The 22,610-nt window shown below is 37.7% G+C and overlaps 1 protein-coding gene across 2 annotated transcripts in view; it reads right to left on the bottom strand.

Moving 5' to 3' along the window:
• Positions 1-22,610, bottom strand: part of elfn1a (extracellular leucine-rich repeat and fibronectin type III domain containing 1a) — a 73,319-nt gene that overhangs the window by 16,800 nt on the left and 33,909 nt on the right. Inside the window, exon 2 of one of the 2 annotated variants that reach the window (XM_044330187.1) lies at positions 6,760-6,849. The gene's annotated coding sequence lies outside the window, so the exon portion shown is untranslated. Of the gene's footprint in view, positions 1-6,759; positions 8,906-22,610 lie in introns of those variants that run through there. The other variant, XM_044330188.1, reaches the window with a different exon arrangement.

Here is a 22,610-nt window from a genome sequence, read left to right as displayed (position 1 = left end):
AAAAAAGTGAAGTTAAGTCTTGACTTTTGTGGCTCAAGCAGCAGGTTTTTTTTTTTTTGTCTTTGTTTGAGTTTGTTTATTGTCAAACAGAGTAAGTTTGTCCTTGTAGAAAAGGTCTTGCATTCAAGTCATGTAGCACCAAGAGCTGTGTGTATACCACTGTGTGTGTGTAAGCTTTTTTATTGCATTCAACTATTACGGCTGTTTATTTAATCACTTCATTCCCTCCCGCTCACTGAAAGCAAATTAATAAGTAAATGCAGCTGCTTTAAAGTAAACCTGGATAAACATAAATCTTAATTGAACACAGCTGGAGACAACTGATATCAGTGATATGGATGGATGAGACATATTACCTAATTTACTCATCTGTTGTCCCGCCGCTTCATAATACTTATATAACCAATACACTGTTCTCCAATAGTAGTGGATTAATTACAGCTTCAACTAGGTTTTCAAAAGACTCTGGATGAGTGATTCTTTGTCGGGACGGCGGCACAATCCTGACACGAGTTGGACAGTCAGTCACTGATACTAATCTTTAATCCATTTGAGAAGGAATTTTCAGCTTTAGTGCTATCTTCCAAAAGGGATAAAGGAATAAAGAGGCACAATGGCAATAAAGAACACATAAATCAATCCTCAGATTGTGAGGTCACTTCCTGTTAAAATAACCAAACACAGCAGCTTAGGATGGGAATTATAGATAATGATTTTATTTATTTTTTTACCGTCATTAAAAAGTGATGGCAGAAAGAAAAGGGGGTGAAATAACATTGTAAGTGAGGACCTGACTCGGAGAGATTAAAAGCTAATAAAACAAGTACCTGCAGATGGTTTCTTCAAATGATGCTGTGAAGGTTTTCTCATTTGAGTGGCCTGCTGTCTCATCTCTTACAGTCTTGTTATCTTTCAGACCGAAGAAAACCTCTCAAGAAAAATCACCAAACTAGACTAAATGCACCATGGGAAGCCTGTTTACTCGGATCAGCTTCACACGTAATTGTTGTTATTCTTATTAATTGCTTAGATATTTTAAGTCAGTTTTAGTTCCATATTAAATACAGTGAATCAGATAACATTTACTTAATGCAAGCAGATGAACAACTGATGATAATTCTACCTGCTTGTCAGTGTTTATAAAGACTCATTAACCATGTTTTGTGATGTTATATTAAAAGACATTTAAAACTAGGTCACTGCTTAGATAACAAAGCATAATGTCTTACAAATTAAATTAAATTGCAACGTTAACGAAAGCATTTTTAAAAATGAAGAGCAGAGGAAACACAAAAACAGATGGCCAGAAATCCTTCTTTAAAGGTGAGTGGCCTCAGGTTTTTAATCTTTCTCTTTAGGCGTTAAACCAAAGCCTCAATTATCTCCTCTTTTGTCACTCAAGAACATGCCTGAATCTGTGTTTCAGAATGGCGTATGTGCACTAAAACATGCAATTTCTTTGTGTTATATTGCAGTGATACGCACGCAAACAAGAAGCTTTGGCTGCTGTGGTCTGACTGAATGAATGGCACGTAATAAGAGGGGAGAATTGAGGTGTCATGACTGGAGAAAAGTCCCCTGTCATGCAGAGAAAGGTGCCGCAGCATTTTATCAGTGATGTGGAAAAAAATCATTAGGGAGTTCGCAAAGAATGGCTGACAGCTGTCTGTCAAATCTCTGTAGCCCTGTTTTAACTTACATTCATTTTCTCCATGATTGCCTTTCTCATTGCCAAGTCACAGCCCAACTGCCAGTACAAGTCTTTATTAACAAAATGTAGAATATGATTAAAGCAGAGCAGAGATTACATTATAAGCAACAGCCCTGTGTTATTTTTATTTATCTTGTTTACCTCAGATTTTTGCAGATCTCATAGGACAAGTTTGGAGTCTAATTTCGGCTTATGATACATGTATTCATTAAATACATTGTGAGTTATATTTTTTTAAGCAATTGACCACAAAAAAAGTTTTTTATAACTTATGAACTTTGCTCATTTTTTTAAAGAGTTTAAGCACTTTATCTAACAAATAACGCTGAGGATTTAACACTGACTGACACAACAGAACTTGAACATAAACATGAGGACATGTTTGGTTTTAGTGCGGTCATCTTTTACTGGACAAAGCCTTTAATCTTATGGTGGCCATATTTCTGATAAATGGGGCTCTCATCAAGAAATTAATGGACTGAGGCAGCGTCAAATGAATAAAGTGATCACTAAAAAATTACAGTACATTAGGACTGACGACAGCCTGGGCAAAGCAATATTGGATGAGTTCAATTCTGGGAAAAGGCACCGGTACAGAACCAACAGAGGAGGCTCTACAGTTTGTTGGATTTTCTTTTAGTCTGATTGAGAGCTGTACTTTCCAGTGATAATGTAATCACCTGAATTTATCATTTATCAAGAAGTGATAAATGAACATTTATCAAGAAGTGGAAACCAGCCGTTTAGTCTTTTAAATATGGATTGTGCTGTCATGGAGAGTGAATTGATCTTGCCAAAAGAGCATAATGGTAAAAATAAATAAATAAAAATGCAGGTTGGTTTTATAGAGTCACAGTACCGCATGTTACCAGATTGATGTCTTAGTCACTAAGTCATCAATTACAACTACTGTACATTTATCAGTGCGATATTTACAACCAGTAACCAAACATGACCGGAGCAAAGATGCACATTGCAGACAACGTGAGGCATAACAGGCCAAAGTGATATTGACGCATTGAGCAAGCGATGACAGAGGAGTTAAATTCCTTTGATGAGCAGGCAGCCCAATAATTGCCAACCATATGGATGTTTTATAATCACTTTATGTGACCAATTTAAGACTCCCTTGGGATCCATGTCTCTCACAGGCTAATCCATGATGCTCTTTACGGTAATCCATTCAAATAACTCTTCTCTAGTGCCATCAATTAGGAATCCAGGTTGACGGAGGACTTGGAACTATACAGCTTGATAGGACTAAAGTTTAAAGCTGTCGTAACATACACTAATGATCGTCATATTGATCAATGACTTTATGGTATTCTTAATTTGCAATATTTTATACTGATTCGAGGTCAAATTGATACACACAGTTATGATGGAGGGGTGAAAACTCTGAAAGACCATAAAAAAACTGCAGTTTTATCACTAAAGGCAACTGTTAAATGTTTCTTTCTGTCGCGCACATTGCACATCCTGTACAAATCAGTGAAGTGAAAGCACATACAGTATCTCTGCAGGGAAAGAAGGAATTATAGGTCCCCTCAAAGAATATTGTTCTGGACACTCTTTTTTTAAAATAAAATAATTAAACTGGGAGTTTTGTGGTCCCTCTCCAGCTTTGGGCCCACAGAATCGTCACTTAAACCTCACTAGCAATAGCACTACATCTCTTCAGTTTTAATAACAGTGTTAAAAAGCTAGCTGCACTACTCTTTCATGGGTTGTTTTAGGACAGCGATGAATAGTATGTCTGTATTGGCTCGTTGTGCTCCTTCTGCATAATGTGGTTTTATATTTATACCCTAAGAATTGGTGAAGCAGAAATATTCCTGGACAGTTCGACATAAAGAAAAATCCCCTTGGCCATACTTGAAAGGCAGCGAGGATTAAATCAAAGTCATTCAATTGATCCAGCACTCAAACACACATTTTTGATGTGTCCAATGGGGATTTAACGTTTGGAGTCTGTCCAGACATGCGTTTCGTTATGTGATTGACAAGAATATACAAAACATAATATACAAAAGCTTAATGTCTCTCAACTTCTACGGTATTGTAAATAGTAACGCCACCAAAAGCTGCTCTTATTTAGAACAAACTGAAAATTATATAAACATGAAAAGACATGAAGATAAACTCAAAATACTCAAAAATACAATAAATAGTGTTTCTTGGTCAGTGATGGCAACAAAAGCAGCAGTTTCAAAACCCATTTAAGTGCTTTCTGGCAAACAAATTTCTTGTTCCGAGCTGATTTAGATGGTGATGCATGAACCACTGAATACATTATGTGCAGTTTTCAAACGAGTCTTTATTATTTCTACATAGCTCAGTTGATCATTATTATCAGTCTTCTCCAGGGCCCTCTTCATTTAGAGATCATCTTTCTATCTGTTGTAGTTTCATTTTTGTTTAATGGGCACTGGGACTATAGCCATTTCTCAAGTGTTAACAAATTAGAAATCATAAAAGATAAGACTAGCAGTCTATACCCATGCCAACGGCCCCTTGAGGTTGTATTGCTGTAAACACACCGGATAACAAAGTTGTTAGGGTGGATACACGAAGAGACACCTTTGTGTTTCTTAGATCTTTACACTGACTGCATGTCAGATATTTTACCTTAAAGATACCCTGTGGAGTTTCTGACCTCTAGCAGCGCTTTGGAGCAGTTTTTTTATGAGTGGGTTCCTGTTTTGTTTTCACTATGCCGATGATCTATATAGCACTGTCAGGACCTGTCATTGTGTTTCTCCATACTGTAATTTAGCTATTTTGGTCTATTTTGTACACACAACATCTACTGCATGATAATCCGTCCTGAAAGAGAGATCCCTCCTCAGTAGCTCTTCCTGAGGTTTCTTCCAATTTTTTCCAGTTAAAGGTTTTTTGGGGGAATTTTTTCTTATTTGAATCGAGGGTCAAAGTATAGAGGATGTTATATTGCTGTAGAGATTGTAAAGTTCCTTGAGGCAAATTTGTGATATTGGGCTATTTATGAATTAACTTGACTTGACTTACAAGCGCAGAGAAACACTGCAATGCGCCGACAAAGGCAGAGAAGAAGAAGAAGACTGCAATCTGGTAACCATGCAGGATTTAAAATACTTTGCAAATGTTTTAGGGGGAAGGAAATGCATTCAACACCTTTGTTATACCTCAAGGATACAAACAATGCAACCCTGTCTGCAATAAATTACGTTCATATACAACTAAATTGTTTTCCCAATTACGTTGCATTGGCAAACATAATTGCTGTCTAGATTATATTCACAAAGAACGATTTTTCGAATCATTGAAGCGCTACATTTATATATCACACTGAAGCTGTAGGGAGGAGGTCAGGGTGGATGAGGGGGATACAAGACGATGCGGGACAACATTTTTGGAATTTTCCAAATATGTAAATTAACATTTTCTCATTATGATAATTCAGCCAATATTAGGTATTCGCTGTAGCATAATTTCTAGGAGACAGGGTTGCACAATGTGTTTTGGTGAGTAACACTCAATGTTAACTTTTGTTTGTTTACAACAAAACTCCACAGGGCCCCTTTAAGTCTATTCAGCTGTATGACATCAGCCTCAGCTGTGCAACGTACAGTACATGACTTCAGACATTTACTTTTGAGCTATCATGCCATGGACTCTTTACCTGCTATGATTAAAAAAAATACATGTAAGACACAAAGGCCTGTGTTGTATTTGGGTTTTCACAATTTACTTTTCCTTTTTTCCTCCTGTGCTTTTTTTTATTTAAAAGGAAGTAAACACAAGACATCAAGGCAGTGCACTATATATGCTTCCTTTATTGTAGCTGTTGCGACAATGTTAATACTACTTGTCAGCCATCTACCACCCTGGTACTGCATTTTGCAATTTAGGACAATCACCGCTGCTTCTGTTCAACCACTTGACATGTGCCTCTGTGAAGCCATAGGGCACTCCCCATCTGCTCTGCTTTACATGACAGACTAGGTGAGTAACTAGTGAGTCATTTAAGCAGAAAGGCTGCACAAGTTATGACAATGGATTTTTCTAGAAAGTGACTCAATGGTGATTCAAATGTTGAGGCCACATCTTTTGTGAATGAACTCCTAATTATAACTAATTGTTCAGTGTGCAATCATAGTGCGACCTGTCATTGCACCCACTTTAGGCAATGAAAGTACATATTTGTTGCTTGGTCACTGGTCGAAAGAAGAAGATAGGAGAGAAAAAGCAAAAGACAGAACTACAGTGTTGTTCAAGATGACATGCAGTTCATTTCCAAAGAGCTTAGATTTTCAAAAGAAACTTGGTAAAATAGATAAAATACAGCCACAATAGAGGAGTAACTATTAGACCATCTATGGTAACTTTAAACAACTTATATACGTTATGATACTCTTAATATATCTATCTATATGTCCACACCCAGTCTTAGAACAGAAAATTGGCAGAGAGGTGATGATAAAGGTATTGATTGACTGAAATGATTGGCATATTTTTTGATGGAGGTTTGGTTTTCCTTTCAACACAATTATCAGGGCAATAAGCTGTGATAGCATTTAATTATTTGGGTTTAGCTACCTACTAAATAAGTATTTACAAAGTAGGATTAGAGTGAGAGTAGAGAGAAGAAAAAAAAAGATTTTCGAAAGAGTTATTCTTATAAAGAATAACATTCTTTTTGGTAATACTTCAACTGAAAAATACAAGCATTACTCTATTATAAGACTATGTTGCCTTCTCAATCCTGTAAATCAACATATATACACACAATAGTTTCCGGTGCTGACATACTGGTATATAAATGCAAAAGAAAAGGTTGAGACAGGGACACACCTGAAACCTGAACACAACTATAATCCACAGAGTGATATTCAGACCGTCAAGGATGACATGTCCTTTGAGTGACTTGTCTTTGGCACTGTACTTGTCAGGTGTATTGACCAGTGGATTAGCGATGGATTCTCTGTGATCCTCTTACGGGGCGTTTGCTTATGCAGAGCTGCGGTTGACTCAAGCTGCAAGCGACTGTACCAAATACCTGCACTTACCTCTGTAATCTAGGTTAAAGTCCTCTGTGTAAAGGAGCATCCCTGGTGTCCTCCATCAGTACAGATGTTCACTGATTTCTCGTCTTGACTCTGGAAAAATAAATGAAGACAGATGTTAAAATGAGTCATTTACTATCAAGAGGTTTGTTATTGAGCGAGGGAATGGATTTCATGTGGTGACCAGTGTCGAGTACTAAACCTATCCAAGTAACATAAAAGTATTTAAGTCAACATGTTAAATCCGAACCATTGAGGCCAATCTTAATGGTGCATGTATTTAAAAAAGCTGCATTTTCAGAGGATAACCTTCTTTTGGCACTGGAGTCTCCAAAATGAATTCACCAGCATGAATGTTCTTTTTTTCTCTTTTTCAAGAATCACCTCATTAACCTTATCTAACAAGCACGAGCTAATGAAATCCTCTATTTCACTTTCTGGTCTTGCCAAAGTTAGTTTTACTAATTAATCAAACATCAGTTTCCCTCCCTATCATCTTAATGACGCCCCATAAAGTGAATGAGAATGTGCTGCAAACATCGCCCAGGGGGAGTCTGCATGGGCACATCTTCATGCATTTTTATTGGAAGTTAAAATAAGGAGAAATGGATGCTTTGTACTACAGAGAAATGGATGTTTTGTATTCACTACAATAAGTGAAATAGAAATGAAACATGATTTCTTCATCCTTTATCCGTGCCTCTTCCTTGCTTTTATTGTTCTGTTTACCGAGTCTCTACAGCATGGAGTGATGCATCAGTTGAAGGCTGCAATTTTCCCACCTACATACATATTAATATCTGCATAAGACAAGCTCCAGATTACCGCACAATCAGTATTCATATTACTCCTCTACTGCTCTAATGAAACAATTCTGTGTTCTCATCCCTTGTGATTCAGAGTGTATGACATGCGGTATCAGATGAAAAGCACAGGCAAAATTCAATCTCCAACAATCAGTAATGGAAATCTGCAAAATGGCTAGATTCTCAGTAAATGAGAGGACAATAGATAATGCAATTCAATTAGCCGCTAAGGCTGCTATTTGCATTCCAGTGAAAGGGGTGATAGTTTAAGTGGCCCGAGGCAGCTGCCTTTCAGCAAAAGGCCCGTGACAACACAGAAAGCAGCGGAACCAAGAGAAAAGGGGAGTTTGGGAGTCTCTAGCAGTATTCTTTTAATTACTCATCATAATGGATCCATTTAGCTGTTCAATGACCCGTTTTACGGCGTTGAACAGGCATGGGAAGCTCTCTGTCCTTGGCAGGGTCAATCCTGCAGCTGCCCCTGCCTGTGATGCTTCAACCAAGAGGGAACTTTTATTTCCCCCCCACTTGGCTTTAACAGACAGGTTGCTCAAGAATTTTCTACAAGACACATTCACACATGTCCACACTGACTTCATCACCGTGAATGAAGCATGGACTGTATGTCATCCATAAGGGAATTAATTTTGAAAAAAAGAGCTCATTAAATGGAAGAAAATAATTATTCTTTTGCGAACGTTGCAGTGCATCAGCTAAAGATAGACACATTGGCACCCGCCATGAAGTTGGCACATAAAAGCTTCTAGATATGCTAATGACTTCAGTCAGACATCATATAAGATAAATGTTTCCAGTATGTAGGATAGACTTTACAACAGTAGCAACCACGTTTTTTTTTCTTTACATTTAAACTGTTTCTCTCTTAAGTCCAGGCTAACATGTAAATTAATACACATAAACAAAATGTGGCGTCACTTCTTTCATTTAATGTTGCACTGAAGTCACTTTAACCGATGTTTATCCCTTTGACTGTGGTGAAAAATCTGCACTTTGTGAGACCTTGCATTATGCTAAGATCTTCAGTTTTTATAAATGTGTTGTTGGGCATAAAAAGAAACCAAGAAAAGAAATCTGCAGCTGTAATAAGGATTTTGCAAAATTGCATTCCTCTTGAAAGTGATTTCTATAGGCTGTTTTGTATTATTTTCTCATGCATTGTGTAATTATGAGATCATTTGTTAATGCATTGTGTAATATAGGAAATTTTATTGAACCCATGAGGAAACAACAAACTTTGATTTGCCTATAGCCACAGAGGTCAAGTTTCTGCTTTGACTGCTTGCTTGTTATCATGGCACATTATTGATTCTGGACGCACTGCCTGCCTTTATATTCACAGTGTTTATACTGTAGGTGAGTATGGGGGAAGGGTCCATTGCTCTTGGGCTCCCATCTGCCCTATGCCCTCTAGTCCAAGCCAGTCACATGATGAAAATCACTTCTCTCGATCGACTTACAGCAAGAATTGAAGGGAGGTAAGATGTTTACACATTAATAGAAGTGAATATTGTTAGAATAATTTATAATAAGGTGTTACTGTATGTAACATCTATGGTGAAACTGCATGAAGCTACAACTTTCTTGTGATAATCTGTAACATTCACTAACGTTAACTAAAAGTATACAGTTAATCTTAATATATATACTGTTACATAAGCAGTAGCCATCCATCATGCTCCCTCTGTCTAAAGACTGTCATCTTTTGTTTGGCTTTTCCTAAGACATAAAGTACATGAGGGTGGGTCAGGTTGCAGCCCTGGAGGAAGGGGGGGGGGGGGGGTGCAGGAGGGGGGTAGTGTAGGTGCTGTGGAGAAGCAGACCCCATATGGTCTTGAGGAGCTGGAATTTCTGGCGCAACTCCAGGATGCTGACCCAGAGCATTGAAAGGTTGAGCCTTGGCACCGATCTGACTGATTCTGCCCAGCTGCTGACGTGCAGAGGAGCGCACATGGATATGAGGACAAAAATAGCTTGCTGTGGTCCACAGCTTGACGAAACTGTTCAGAATTTAAATCGCTGCTAATTTATTCAGTCCCACGTCAACTTTCTTTGAGATGACTACTGTCACAACATAGCAATATTCCCCAAACCCTCAAAAAGTATAATTTTTCTGTAGGCTGTATTATAAAGTGTTACCCAATATTTTGTTAGTGTAGATAAAGGATGTCTCATTTGATTTTATTTGATTTGTGCTATTGCTGTCTTTTAAGTGGATACTTTAGAAAAAATGGGGAGACTTTAGATTTACTATTCAAGTAATGTGCAATCTATTTGAATAAAGAAAGCAGTTAAAATATTCAGAAATGGATTGACCCCAAGTCAAATTATGTGTGCCCTCTTCATCTTGCAGCGTAACAAAGGCAAACTATCTTGTTGTGCCCGTTCATTAATTGAAGAGATTAGTGTGCTTAAGTGGTTTGCAGAGTAAAGGCCTCTACATTTAGATGGTTATAAAACAAAGATAAGCAGAGGGTGAGATTTTCTAAATGAATATTACTTCAAAATGTTGAGAAATCCACCAAGAAGTTACATTAAAATCTTCTCTTTTTTTTGCTGCACTGTGTGATAGTTTGACCTGCAGAATAAACTGAAGACCAAAGTTGGCTAGACATTCATTTTTTGGATGATACATTTGACACTTTTAACTTCAGTAACAGCAGTATATTACCGTAGCCCCATTAATTTTAAAAAATGACACTAATTGGACCTTTTTAATATGACATATGTCAGTTGGTATAATGTCTAAATCTGTAAAGTTGTGTTTTCCTGGTCAGATATTTAATGTGTTGAGCAACAAGATTTGTTTAGATTTTCAGGCCTATGGCACATATAAGCTCATATAGTTTTAAGTATAATTAACTTTGAATTTCTTGCACTCATGTTAATCAATCCAACCCATGCACACATGCACATTTGAATTATCCTCAGGAAACTGAAGCAGCCACATACTCCTACATACATTTCTTTGAGAGAGGAGGGAGGACAGCAACATTTTGAGCCCGGCTTTGAAAAATAAGATATTAACATTCACCAGTTGTAATATTGGAGCTGATCTGAAGAAATTACTTTAGCTCCCCCTCTACCTCTAGTGGGAGTAATCTCAAGTGTTGTACTCCTGGGTGAACCCAGTGGGCATCAGGTGTTACCAACCAATCAACAATTTAGAGAAAGTGTCCTTAAAATTGTATTGACCTTGACACACAGTCCGTGAGATGCTGTAGACTGCTCCCTGTGGTATCCAGCCTGCTTAAAAATGAAGCCTGCGGTCTACTCTGATGCCAATACACATCTTTTAAATTGATTTATCATTATCCTGATTATACAATCACCACAATTTTCATAAGCAGACAATAGGTTGTATTATCTGTATCTGTATTATCTATTATCACTGCAGTGGCTGAACATCAGAATAATATTTCAATGTAAACGTGTTAAGATGAAACAAACATGTTGTTTCTCAAAAACTGTACACAATGAAGGTTTTGCTAGTGAATGATTTATGATCAGGAACTGTCGATCAATGAGTGCTTACTTCACTCTGCAGTACTTAACAGCTTGGCAGCTGGGCTGGAGGAGGGTGTGCAAAAGCATACAAACCTTTTGCATGCTGCACAGTCTCATGCAACAGACTGCACAGAGTGAGCAACACACTGTATCACTGCTCTTTAAAAGGTCCACTCTGATAGAGAGTGTGATGGGAGGTGTGTCATGAATGCTGCTGGGCAGATCAGTTTTGGTGTTGTCTTAAGGGTCAAAAATGACCCACCACCATGTTAAACAGCAGGGAAAATCCCCTAAATGATCTTTTTTCAACTTGAAATTTTAAGACTTTTCCTAGAATGACCCCAAAATTAGAAAAAGTTAAACATCTCCTTTTTTCATATTTCCATCAAAGCTGTACAAAGGTTGTCTTAGGGTCATTTTTGAGTATTTTTAGTACTCCTAGTTCTCTCTTTGCTGAAGCCTTGAGTGCATATTTAGTTCCCAACAACTTAGAGCAAGAGAACAATGATTTAGAAGAGGATGTATCTGAAGAAGAAGATAGGGAAGAATACAACCCCGAGAACAATGCATCACCTTCAGATGAAGAAGAAATCCCCCAAGCTAAAATAGAGACAGCAAAATAAGACAGTCCTTGTCACCATATGACAACCAGGGCAGGATGGCAGCACAAAATATCATAATGATGACCCCAGGGCCCACAAGTCCTGCAGTAGCCCATGTCCAGGACATCGCCTCAACATTCTACATGTTCATTACACCAGCCATTGAAAAGATCATCCTGGAGATGACAAATTTGGAGGATTTCCGTAAATATGGAGACAACTGGAAAAGGATGGATGAGATGATGACCTGCAAGATGTGTGAGAGACAAACTGGCGGCCATAAGAGAGTTCTGGGAGATGTGGGTGGAGCGTCTGCCGTACCTCTACAACCCTGAGCCTGAAGTGGATAAACAACTGGCTCCATTCAGAGGTAAATTTTTATTTTCATATCTGTAACGTGTTTTTCACTGTTCATTTTATTACGTATTGCTGTAATATTGATTTATGTGATTGTTTTCTGTGACACTGATACTAATAACTGATAGTGATCTCTTTTTTCAAGAGACAGTATACGCCCAGCAAGCTAGCAAAATATGGTGTCAAGATATGGGCAGCCTGTGACACACAATTCAGCTACGCTTGGAACATGCAAGTCTACACAAAGACAACCAGTGGAGGCCCAGAGAAGAACCAGGAGATGCGGGTTGTGCTAGAAAGAACAAGCCTGAGCTTCCTCCCTGCACTCCTCGCAACAAGGGGGAGAGAGGCTTTCTCATCAAAGTTTGCCTTCATCCCCACCACCACTCTAGTTTTTTTACCTCCCAAAGAGGAACAAGAAGGTGGTCTTCCTGAGCACACTGCACAAAACGGCTGAGATCAGAGATCGTGAGGAGAGGAAGCCAGCCCTCATCCTGGACTACAACCACAACAAAGGAGCTTACAGCTGCAGGAGGATGACTGCCCACTGGCCCCCTGCTCATCTTCCATAACATTATTTATGTGTCCTCATACAATGTCTTTGTGATATGGAACAAGATCAACCCTACCTGGATGCTGGATAAGCGGAACAAGAGGAGGGTGTTCCTGGAGCAGCTGGGAAAGGCATTTGTAACCCCACACATTCAAAGAAGTGAGCGCCTCCCCTGCACAGCAGCCTCTGCAGCGCTTATGAAAGCTATTCAGGGGGCTGAATCTTGTTCTGATTCACCTGAGGCTGCAGCTGGGGCAGGCAAGAGGAGGAGATGCCAATTCTGCTCCCCAAAGATGGACTGTAAAACAAATACTGTGTGCTGCAGATGTGAGGAATACATCTGCAAAGTCCATGCACACACACCTGCATATTGTTCTACACTGTCCCACTTATTAGAGTTGATTTATTTATGCTCCTCAAGTTTTGTTTTGTATCTGTTATTTTATTCTGGTTTATTGTTGTTTGTTTATACACCTTGTAGGTAGGGCAATGGTTCAAAAATGGGAGAAGACTAGTATTCTGTAGTTGAATTCCTTGTTGTACAGTATATAAGTTGTACACTATATGTTGCCAAAAAAGACTGTTATTGTTTTCCTTCAATAAAATGCATTCTAAAATACTTTCTGCATATTTCTGCTACTTTCCTAGGCTATACAAGTGCTATCTCTTGCTAAAAAAACACATTTACACCTATGCAGTACCTTTAGCAATAATAATAGTAATAAGCCCCTACTTTAGTAAATAAAACAATTATGGCAGACGTGCTATAATAAAAAATGCCCCCAGCGCTCAGAGCATTCCCATCGGGTATTCAGGAGTATAATTGAGTTCTGTGTGAACTTTTTTCACCCACAAACAGATCGATGTGTAACTGCAAACCTTTGATGTGTAACTGCAAACATTTGTGCAAATCTTCTTTATGCACTCACACATTGGAAATTATTTGTGCACAAAATGTCATACACAGCTACAGATCTCTTTACGGATTCAAAAATTATGTTTGTTCAGATTTATTTTTTTTTTACACATTCAAACAATTGAATTTCATTTGATCAAAATGTTTTTACATATTCACACATTTGAATGTATTCATATTTAATGTTTTCACATATTCACATACCTATTTTGAGCCCATACGGGGGCAAAGTTATTAGATTAACATATCGTTCTCTAAGAGTCAACATGGTGAAGGTCTTGATTTTACATCTGAGTGACTCAAGCTCAGTTTCATTTAAGCCTGAAGGTATAGAAGTGAAGAACTCCTTAGATTCCCCTATGGAGGATAAGAAAGTATGTGCTGCCTGTTGAACCCACAAACAACAAGCCGTAAGGAAAGCAACACACACACGCACGCACACACACGCACACACACACACACACACACACACACACACAAAAGATGTTTCCATTTAAACACTTGCCCATGTGCATGCGTATGCACACAGTAAACTTTGAAATTGCCTTTCTAAAAATAGACACGCTGTAATACTTACTGTACCCTCAACCATAGCAAATGGTATCTACAGTAAAAAAAAAAAAAAAAAAAAAAAAAAACACATTTGGAGGCAGAATGGGTTTCCTGATAGCTTCATGAAAGCAAGATACTGGTGTGCTATTCCTTCACTCATTCAATATTAAAGTAGCATGGCATGCTTTTTAGAGCACACATAATGATGTCGTAATAGCCCTACAGAGAAATGGAACATGGCTGGTCGCGGACTTTGCTAACAAAGTACAAAATAATACTGCTCTGAGCATGTGTGAAAGCCTTCCCTTCAATAGGAAACAAGAAAAATAAAATAAATAAATAAATAAAACTGAGGTTTGCTTGAAGAATTTTAAAACCACTAATGAAGGAAACTGCCATGTTTTCATGTGATGTTTAAAATTTCATACATCTAAAGTTAAATTGTACATGCCACCTTATCTAAAATTAAATGAAATTTATGATCAAATATTTAGTTGAAAGTCCCATTAACAATCTTACAAGGTCTTACAAGAGTTAATGTGCATTATGTGATTTAAATTGTATGATGATCTGCTGTAAGGCATCTAATAATCATATACTGTATATACACAGTATCAACGTACATAACATCACATACTGCTTATTTTTTTACGACTGCTAGAAGTCTATTAAACGAGAACACTTTCTTTATTTCTAAAGTAAAATAAAAAAAATGTTATTGACAAAGAAGCTCTTTGCACTCTAAAACTGCTAAGCTATTCTCTCATCTGCTCACACTGTGGCTACACTTTAATATAAGCTTAATTAGTTTCTAAACAAATGCATGTGTATATTGCATAACCTTCAACTCCAGTGCACAGTGGTGTCGAATCTACTGCCAACACTCTCTTTCACTTTCTCAAAAGTGATAAGTAAGCAAGCATTTGCAGGCAGAGACCCTGACCTCAGGAGCAACTCACTGAGGAGATATGAATAGCAAACACTATATTTTTTTCAAGACAGCTTGAAGTATTTGACAACTCATTTCTGCTATTCTGCTATATAACTTTTTTGTTCCTATATATGGACCTCGATGGAGGCAGCAGTGAACATTTCTTTATAAATGTAGATTCTAAATTGTTACAGAAGTGTTTCTAGTCAGTATTTTCATATGCAATATTGTATTTAGGAACCTAACACTCTGAAGTGTGGCACCTCTTGTGTTGTTTTAATGTGCAAAAGCTGTGCACTTGACCTTTGCCATATTGAAGGAAACCCTGCTGTTGACACTTCATTGCAGAGGTGCATTCATAATCTTGTGTTCGAGCCGTTTCTGTGCTCTGTGAACAGACTAGCCCCTGGGGTACCGAAGCAGGAAAGCTATTAAGTGGCACAAACTCTGGGGCTATTTTGTTTTGCCCGGGGAATCATTCATTTAATGTCTGATCTGTGCTTCTTAGTTTCTTCTTCTTTGCTTGCAGGCCAAGCTCTGAATAGTAATGAATAGTAACAGAATGGCAGTATGCAACCAAGAGTGGCCTTGCACACATGGATTTGACAAAGGCATTCATGTACTCCCATGTCTGTTTTTGCTCTCCAGGATTATTCATCAGGAACATCTTGTGAAGCGCCATGACTTTTATTCACGGTCAAAGTCAGATCCTTTGAGTGACATGTGCAGTAATTTGTTATTATCTGGAATAAGTGGGGTAGAATGATAAGGATGACAAGTATAACAGGGGCTCCTCATGGTTTTATTCAACTGCCTTTATTACTTTTAGCAGATTTTCTTCAGGGCAGGACCGAAGCTAAAGAGGGCATTGTGTGCTGGTATTCTAGGATTGCCTAATAGGAACAGTAGGGAACATGTGCGAGCTGAGAATAGATTAATGCACAGAGGCTCTTTTCAGGAAAAGAAAGGATTCATGCTACATTGTGCACTTTCAGTATGCATCAAGACATGTATAGCACATACTGTATTCATTTTTAACTATAATAATGTTCAGTATTACATAATATTTAACATTTGAATTATTTAATAAACTGGTACCAACATGAGAATCTATGGACATTTTGTTAACAAAATAATTGATCTTGGAGGGTGTAGTGTAACCACAAAGTGGAATTCGCACAATAGTGCACTCATAATACACATCTTACTCACAGGGGTTGCTTCATGTAAAACACTTTCTCTGATATTCCCATGAGTGGACATTGAAGGCATATGGAAAGACATATGGTGCAATGAAACACAGTGATGCTGCCGTGGCACCTTTTTTTTTTGGTCCCAAATAAAGATCCCATCCAGAAGCAGTCGCAGAACATCTCCCGCACTGCTGCGAGGATTCATTTAAAACCTACAGCAGCGCAAAATCTCACCACCAGTTCCACCATTAATTTAAAATGAGCCTGGTCATCAGTGCCATCATTAGACGTGAATTCAAACTGTGATTCTGAGGTTCGCAAAGGAAATCCATGAAGCATCCCGTGGTTCACTCTGGGTATTTTGCAGTCTGTCTAATTGATATCATTTGAAAATCTACCACATTCTGCAATGAATAAAACTGGAATAAAATATCATGGAAATCATTTCAAGCTGGTTTATTTCAGTATTTTAATAGTACATACTCAGCCTTGTAAAAATACAAACATTTTATAGAATCACCATTACAACATAAAATACATTCATGTTGTACCATCACTGGCATTGGCCAACTGAAAGCCTTGCATTTTTTTTCATCATCGTGAAAATTGAATGTAAAATGAATTTCTTGGTGTGTTTTTATTAACAAAACCTTGTAAAAATAAAATCATGCTGTAGAATAACAAGCGTTAACAAGTGTTTTCAAGAGAAAGATTGACTGTTCGGGGGAATTACAGAATTTAATTGTAAATTGACAACAGAAAAATCACAAAAAAACAGCCATTAGCTGTAAATAAGACACTCAACAATATTCTTCAAAAATGTGAAATGCGTGTGTTTTTTGTTTTTTTACAGTGTACACTTAATGGGATTTATTTCCATTTATATTCTTCACTAGTGGCCATACTTTATAGTCTATATTGTAAAATTTTAATAGATACACTCATGTCAGTTTGCTGAGATTGACTAAGTCACAGTCAGGTTATGTGGATAGATTTAAAGGCAGGGTTTACTGTGTAAAGGACAAAAGGTATAAGCCCTCCATAAAGAGGAGCTTGCAGTTTAATTGATGGGATCAGAGGAGAGTTAGAGGACTGTGAGATGTAAAAGCGTGGAATTGCTGCATCCCTGGTGAGCACCCTTAAGGCCTTAGAGCTGTTTGCAGAGGTTGTCAAGATGACAGAGCGCTGTAAAACCCTTGTGTTTAAGTTCATTATTATGCCTAAACCAGTTCAGATTGGATTTTCACCGTGTAGAACTGAGCAATATGTCAAAAATCCAAGCATTAGATGGGGAATGTACCCTGCATTTACTGGTAGGTGATGCATATCTCGGACATGATCTGACATGAAAAATGGGACAAGTTATGTCGCCCTGTTCAAGTCGCAGAGCTCAGCGTGCACAAGGGAGAGGGAGTGTCAGGCCCATGGGGTTGCACTGTACACATGTTAACACGGAAACAGTTGAGGCCGCAAAACCAGGAACGAAGTAGCATGTGGAGTGCCCTCGCACTGAGAGAGTGTTCAAGCAGTTTAGAGGGGAATGTGAAGCCTCTCAGCTGAACATGCAGGAGAGAGAATATAGATATGTCCTCCATGCACAGTTCCTCTGTATTCATTATTTAGAGTGAGTGGTCAACACCGATAAATGTTAAGAATCAATTTGGTGCTGCAGACACGATTACCGCGACTGTTCATTAATCCACTCATGAATATGGAATCATTCAGACCTCATTGGTTCTTTTACAGTAATGTGAGGAGTGTAGCCGTGGAAAATCTCTCCCAACCACAGAGCCTCACTTTCCAGGTGAGAGCACTTTATTCTCCCTGCTTCCCTCTGCAGCAAGCCCACTCAATAAATCACAGCACAATGCTCCGCCTTTACTCTGCAGCCGGTAAGACACCAATGTCAGTGGCTGTGAGGATAAATTGTCATGACTCAGCAAAGTCTAGGCTGAAAGAGGTTTGCTTTTGCTTCCTATATCAGGAATTCGAAAACAAATATGTAGAAAATACAACGGGTTAAATTAAAAAATAGAAAACGACCACAGGTGGATCTCTTTAAGGGTGATGATGGTAATTAATGTAATTGCCTCTTTTGGATGAATTGAATAATTCAAAAGGTAAAAGGAACAGACATCATCTATAATACAAAGAGTAGAAAGTAACTTGAGATACATGCATGTACAGGTATTGTTGTCTGTGAGAGTCCTGTTCAAAAAACTGGTGTTACATTTCATGGTTCAATTTACAGCGCACTGTACAGGTAATGTCAGAAAAAAGTCATGTCAAAAAGCATTTTCTGTAACAGTGTTTAAGGCGATGTAATATATGAAAGTAAACATATTAATCATTAAGTGCATTCTGGTTTGACATCATGAATGAGAACAACCTGCAGCTACCCCCCGACCCCCCCACCTCCTTTTCTTCAATCAGCACTTATAGAATGGATAGGGCAACAAGCTAAGTGTCTGCACTAAAGGCATTATTCAGTGTCTTCATATTGATGGCTCTTGCCAGAGTTGATTCATTAAATTGTTTGAGTGGAGCTAATGCACTTTGGGGTCTGATGAAGCTACAGTGTCAACACTGAAGCCAAGCAGCGTAAGTCTTTGCATCATGAGTTTTTTTCCCGTCAAAACAGCCAATATAACAAACTACAGAAGAGCAACGTAGAATGCACTATGCTGTTTTCATAACTTGTCAATAATTTGTCTGTCCTGCTCAAAAAGTGATGACGTACTCACCAATTTAGGATTATTTCTACCAATTTCAGTTAGGGTAATGCCTGTTATAGTCTATTATTTGCATTACAGTGGAGAATCTAATAGGTTGAAATGTTTAAATAGCCAGTTTCTGGTCTTTTCTAAAGGTCTTTTGCTGTATTAACTGGTATTTTAATAGAAAAGCCATGTAAAGGTACAATTATGCTCAAAGAATATAACAATAATATATAACTTAATGTGCAGGGTATATCACATAGAGAAAGTGCAAAGTGTACAGTAATAAAACAAAAAGTGTTCTCTCTTAAATTATCTACAGGATCTGAGTCATCCAAAGATTAAAGTTGCTATTAAATTGTGAGCAGCAACCAACTCTTTTTCCAGAATTATTCTCTCAGTTACTAAAGAAGAATTTATTTGACTACTAAAACTTACTGAGCTAAAGGGCTTATTATAGCGCATTACTTCCATACACTTTGTATTGCTGTAGCATTAAATGTAGCCTACCTTTGTTTTTTTATAGATTGTCATTAAGAGCTTCCAATGATTTACTTGCAATACTATTTCATTTTAACTTGGTTGCTGTCAACGAAGGCCAGTGGGAAATTAAGTCTTATTAAGTTCAAGTTATTAAGTCTAAAACTTTAGTTTGAACAGTGTGCATTTGAATTAATCTGCAGTAAATAAAGTGAGCAAACTGATGATTTACCCAAACCAAATGTTTAACATGCTGTATTATGTACAGTATATCTGAAACATGGAATGTATTTATATATATGACATAGACCAAAATATGCTAAATGTTGAGCTCTGTTGTTACGCTGATGACACTTGAATTTAGTGCTATGCCACAACTTCTGCAAAATCCATGCACCATGTCAATATTTGTTTAATATGGTTCATCAAACTTATGTCAGTTGAAACTTGTGCTGAATGCTGATTTAACTGAACATTTGGTATTTTCTAATTCTGGAAATAGGTGACTAAAACTTCCAAATATTTAAAAAAAAAAGCAGTTGGAAGTTGTGGGGTTTTTATATTTTAGAAACAAAGCTTAATTTTTCTTGATTTAAGCCAAAATTAGACTTGCCACTTTGTTAAACACAAGTAATGTTTACATTAGTGCGCATCTGCTCAGTGGTGATGTGCATGTAAGTATCATGATTGTATACCATTTACATCATAACTTTTTTAATCTTTCAAACTATTTTTAGATCAACCTCACTGTAATTGTGCAATTATAATGTAGCTTGTATATATTTATAATGTATAGCTTTCTATATTAAGATTAAAATAAAATGAAAATAAATAAATAAATCATGGCAAAAATATAATTTCCGCAAAAGCTCTTGAACACACAGACCTATAGGCAGAAAAAATGTTGCTTTAAAATGGAAAAAGTATTCATAATCCTAGTTTATAGGTGGAAATGTTGGTGTATGTGCCAACTGCATTACTATACAATGATAACATCAATATGAAATAAAAGCTGATGTGCTCTTAACTGTGATGGATTGCCATATCTAAGCATATTGACAGCATATTTATGTCTGTGCAAGTTTACTGCCATACTAACATAAAGACACACATACACACACACACATCTCAGACACCCACACATGGTCTCTCAACACCAACTGCATCCTCAAGAAAGCACAACAGAGACTGTTAAGAGGTTTGGTATGAGCACCAAAACTCTTGTGAACTTTTATTGCTGTACCATTGATTGTGTCCTGACAGGCTGCATCACAGTGTGATTTGGCAACCTGACTGCTCAGGACTGCAGGCTGCTACAAAGGACTGTAAAGACAGCAGCAAAAATCATTGGCAAGGAAGTACCACAACTTTATAACATTTACACCACTTGCTGCAAAAGGAAAGCCCAAAACATCATTAAGGACACCAGCCACCCTGCTAATGTTCTGTTCTCGCTCCTTCCATCTAAAAAAACGTTACCGGAGCATCAATTCACACATCACCCGTCTCGGTAACAGCTTCTTTCCACAAGCAGTCAGGTTGCCTGACAGCTGATGCACCCGTATGCACTTTGTTGTTATCATGTACTGTATATTGTGTTTATAATGCATACATATGAATACACTGTGTACATAGTCTATGTAGGTCTGATAGGTTGGTGTGTCCTTTGTGTTAAGGCAAAGAGAGCCACAGCACAGTATTTCATTGTATTTTTAGTACACATGACAATAAAGATGAACTTGAACTTGAAACAAAGACAAACTCACCTGAGAGTTCTCTGGCTGATGCTTAAAAACACTGAGTTTAAGACAGGCCTGCTGATGGTGCACTCATTGAGTAAAGTTGCATGTAGTGATACAGTATGTAGATATTAAAGACTTCCACTGAAGCAAAATCATCACTGACTAATTGAAGTTCAAATCTCACAGCGCACCGAATCTTAATACCTCAAGTATGAATTATTGAACGTGATGCAGCAATCCTAGGTGCATTATGTGGACATACAGCTACTAGAATGTATCCAGTAAAAATTTTCACCAGTATGTAGGTGGTTTAATGTTTTGGTGTTGTGGGTATCAGAGCAATGAAAACAATTGTGACATTTATAATTCTCCATCAACTCTTTCCTGTTTTATCTGAGGGCTACACATACATGAATGTCTCATCACTAATGCTGAGGCACAGAAGCACACCCAGTTTTTTTCCCCTCCTTTGCCTGCTTCTCTCATTTCTTCCTGTTCTCTTTTTCTCTCAAGAGGATTTACTCTCTAATAGGACTGGAGTGGTAGTGAGAGAGGGGGAACAGAAAGTGAGATTTTGTGGCATACCTTGACTGTGGACACCCTGAATGATTTTAGAACACAGTTATACCCAGAATTGTAGGTACAGTAAGCCTTTTTTTACCAGCATTTTGATGCATTCAGTTCATAATCAGCCCCTTTGCAGTGTACTAATTGCATTTTTGTATTGCAGTGATAATAAAAATACAACATGTCATGCGGTATCGTTGAGCAGTTTGCACTCAAGGCTGCTTTAATGCGGCAGGATTTGCCAAAATCTACTCGCTGCATCAAGGGATGAGATGACTGTTCCAGATATCTGGGCTAATGTCTCAGTGGGGAAACATCATGTGATGCTGTTCCTATTTGTCATACCTATCATTCAGATCCTTTAGTAAAACATAAGTTCTGGCATCTCTTTTCATTACATGAAACATCTGTGCACGCTAGTTCATCATCGCAGTCGCTTTCTTTGTCACTTCATGATCCTTCATTCTCAGTAATCCTGCATTTACATTTGGTAGCTTTGCATCCTGTAGTTACATTCAGTGTTTATAGATGTAGTGTCTTTGAACTAATTAGTGTGGAGCACTCAGTAAAACCTGCTTTATCTTCTAGTTCAGTTGGTACTTTCAGATTATTCACTGTGAACCCTCTTGTTGTATATTCCAGATCCATATTCTAGATCAAATCACTCTTTGGCTTTGTCTACATAATGATAATAGTTGCATTATCTCAAATTTCTATTTTGAATTTAAGCTACATGCATCCTATTTTTTATTTACTTATCTTTTTGGTTCACTTTTTCCTGGAGTTGAAGAATTCTTTCTCAGTAATCTTTTCCTATGTTTTTTGCATTTTCATTCTTCCATCAGGCACCTGGCTTTGTGCAGTGTTTTAGCACATTTTCCAACATCTGTTTGTGCTGGCTGTGTTCCTGGGC

Source organism: Thunnus albacares, chromosome 17 (genome assembly GCF_914725855.1).
Source record: "Thunnus albacares chromosome 17, fThuAlb1.1, whole genome shotgun sequence".
Lineage (NCBI taxonomy): Eukaryota > Metazoa > Chordata > Actinopteri > Scombriformes > Scombridae > Thunnus > Thunnus albacares.
Note: the sequence above shows the minus strand (reverse complement) of the source record. Positions and strands in the feature narration are given on the sequence as shown.